General features: G+C 56.8%; 1 protein-coding gene across 5 annotated transcripts in view; it reads left to right on the top strand.

Annotated features, from left to right (window-relative positions):
- Nucleotides 1-2,697: 2,697 nt before the first annotated feature.
- The window catches only part of CREB1 (cAMP responsive element binding protein 1), a 60,944-nt gene continuing 60,452 nt past the window's right edge, over nt 2,698-3,189 (top strand). For 2 of the 5 annotated variants that reach the window (XR_004679609.1, XM_035007279.1), the window contains exon 1: nt 2,705-2,905. The gene's annotated coding sequence lies outside the window, so the exon portion shown is untranslated. Of the gene's footprint in view, nt 2,906-3,189 lie in introns of all 5 variants that reach the window. The other 3 variants (XM_035007283.1, XM_035007282.1, XM_035007280.1) reach the window with 2 other exon arrangements.

Below are 3,189 nucleotides of genomic sequence, written 5' to 3'. Positions count from 1 at the left end.
CTGTTTTTGGTAAGCAAAGGGAAGCCATTAAGAATTCAAGCAGAGTAGTGACTTGATCAGATTTATATTTTAAAAAAAATGACTCTGGCTACAGCATGGCAAAAGCAGTTCTGTTAGACCAAGATGATAGTCATTGCAGGACTTCAAATGATGAAGGTTGATTATACTAGAGTATGAAAAGTAGCCATAGGAAAGGAGAGGCCACAAATCAAATTTTTTATTTTTATTTTATTTATTTATTTATTTATTTATTTATTTATTTATTTAATTTTAAAGATTTTATTTATTTATTTGACAGAGAGAGGTAGAGACACAGCGAGAGAGGGAACACAAGCAGGGGGAGTGGGAGAGGGAGAAGCAGGCTTCCCACCGAGCAGGGAGCCCGATGCGGGGCTCGATCCCAGGACCCTGGGATCATGACCTGAGCCGAAGGCAGACGCTTAATGACTGAGCTACCCAGGCGCCCCACAAATTTTTTATTTTTTAAAATATTTTATTTATTTATTTTAGAGTGAGAGTGTCGGGGGGGAGGGGGGCAGAGGGAGAGGGAGAGAATCTCAAGCAGACTCAGCACTGAGCATGGAGCCCAATGCTAGGCTTGATCCCCATGACTCTGAGATCATGACCTGAGCCAAAATCAAGAGTCGGACATTTAACTCACTGAGCCACCCTAGGCACCCCACAAATCCAATTTTTTAAGGCAGACAAGTCTAGGTGATTCGGATGTGTGTCAGAAGTATCTTAAGTTTCTGGCTTGAACTGAGTAGATTGATAGGATGCCCCTTACTGATCCAAGGGCTATGAGAAGAGGATTTTGGAGGGAATATGATAGATAGGTTGAGTTTGACATGGCCCAGTCATCCAAATGAAAGTGTTGCAAAGCCAGTTAGAAATATGAATTCAGAGTTCAAGAGCAAGATCTAGGCTTGAGGTATGGGTTGGACAGTCTTTGGCAGAGGGTACCTGAAGCTGCTGGACGAGGATGAGACCACCCAGAAAAGTGTACATGAGGGCTCAGCTCTGGAGGATTCCAATATTCCAATACCAGAGAAGCTGCTTGTTAAAGAACAGAGAAATAAGAGGAAAACTGAATTAAGAGCAGAGGGAAGAGAATATTTAAATAAGGGTGTGGTCAGTAGTTGCAAATGCTAGAATGAGGTCTTGTAAGATGAGGACTGAAGGTGACAATTCAGAGCTGCTTCAGGTGAGTGGTAGGAACCGAAGCTAGACTGGAGAGGGCAGAGGAATGGGACACGTGAGAATGTCCACTGGGTAAGACACAACTGCAGTCATAGCTGGACAAAGATTTAGAGAGAAATATTTTTAAATAAATGAGAGACTTGAGCACGCTCAAGTAATAAAAAAGCCAGCAGTGGAGGAAGGGTTGAATATAACAGAAGCAAAGAGGGATCCTCTTCAGCCCCAAGTCCCTGAGAAAGCAGAAAGGGACCTAGTGTACCAGGAAGAGCAACTCTTCTTTGTGACAGGAAGCCAATAAGGGGTGCGGCTCAGTCAGATGTGAACCCACTCGGTCCTCTCGGTCGGCTTCCTAAAGATAGGTTTGCTTTAAAAGGACAGAGAATTATAAGACACGAGGGCCCGGGGAGAGGACTGCAAAGTTCAATAAAAAGAAGAAGAAAGAGTCAGAAACGTGGCCTTGAGCGACCTCTGAGAAAGCCGTTCAGTAGTCGAGGGAACGTTAGTCACACTGTCGGGTTTGGAGTGGGAGGGGGTGGTGAAGAAAAGGGCGCAGTGGGTGCAAACCACTGCGGTAAGAAACGGCCGTGAGAAGACAGCGACCCGGGAGGTTGCCAGAAAAAAAAGGCGGGCAGGTGGGGGGAGAGGGGGGTCATATGTCAGAGTGTCCCAGAGCAACCTCGGTCAGGACGGGTCATTGCTCGGAGGCCCCCGAAGACCGAACAGGTCATCCACGGCCTGGCTGCTGGGCTGCACTCGGCGAGGTGCCACAAATGCCGGGGCCTCCGCCCCAACCCCCGCCGCCCCCGAGATCGAACAGCTGGGCGGGCGGCCTCCGGGTCTCTCCGCGGACTCTCGGAGAGGAGAGGCCGCGGGCCCGGCAAACCCTTCCCACCCGGGCGCCACAACTCCGGGGCAGCGCAGGGGGCCCTCGTCCCGGCACCCGGCCCAGACCCCCGCCGGGCCCCAGGCTTCCGGGCGTTTGCAGAGCCTCCGCCGCGCTTCCTCCCGGCTCGCCCGACTCCGGCACTCAGCCGCGTCCCGGACCCGGCGGCGCGTCGGCCGAGTCCCCGCAGCGTTTGAAAGTTCCCGGCGCCGGCGGCGCTCAGGTGCCAGGGCTCAGGCCCGGCCCGCCGCAGCCGCCCTAGAGCCCGCCGCTTACCGCCGCAGAGGCAGGCAGGTGCGGCGGTTTCCACGGAGCCGTCGACACCCCTAGGGAATTCCCCACGGGGCCACACGCAAACCCGCCTTCCTCCTGCAGACTGCCGCCGCCGGGTTTTAACCGCCGAAACGGCGAGGTGGGGCTCAGACCACTCCACCCCCGCCCGTCCCTTCCCACCTTAGCCACCACCCCACTCCCCGCGGAACGCCTTCGCCTTGGCCGAAGGAGCCCGAAGGCCTTCGGCAAGTTCCGCCTCCAGCGCGGGGGGCGGGGCCGCTCGAGCTCCTCCGGGCCGAGCTCGGCTGTTTCCGTGCGCGGCCGCTGCGCACTCGGCACTGGGCGGCGCTGGCTGGCTCCCTGGCTGCGGCTCCTCAGTCGGCGGCGGCTGCTGCTGCCTGTGGCCCGGGCGGCTGGGAGAAGCGGAGTGTTGGTGAGTGACGCGGCGGAGGTGTAGTTTGACGCGGTGTGTTACGTGGGGGAGAGAATAAAACTCCAGCGAGATCCGGGCCGCGAACGAAAGCAGTGACGGAGGAGCTTGTACCACCGGTAAGAGGAGCAGGAGGAGGAGGCAGGAGCCGGAGAGAGCCGGGGGGACGGAGGGGGGACGGGGAGGCGCCGGACACCCGCGCTCGGGGCCTTCCCCTCGCAGGAGGGGCCGCAGTAAAGATGGAGCCTCCGCCCGAGCCCCACAACATCGCCGCCGCTCGCAGCGAACAAAGAATAATGGCGGCGGACTGGAGCCAGCGGCGGCCGGGGCGGCAGCGACTCTGCCTGCAGCCAGCGGCGGCGCTCATGGCGGGGGGCGGCGGGCGGCGGGCGGCGGGCGGGGT

Source organism: Mirounga leonina, unplaced genomic scaffold (assembly GCF_011800145.1).
Source record: "Mirounga leonina isolate KUSES-001 unplaced genomic scaffold, KU_Mleo_1.0 Mir_151, whole genome shotgun sequence".
Classification (NCBI taxonomy): Eukaryota; Metazoa; Chordata; class Mammalia; order Carnivora; family Phocidae; genus Mirounga; species Mirounga leonina.
The sequence above is the reverse complement of the archived record's forward strand: the minus strand, read 5'-3'. Positions and strand labels throughout refer to the sequence as shown.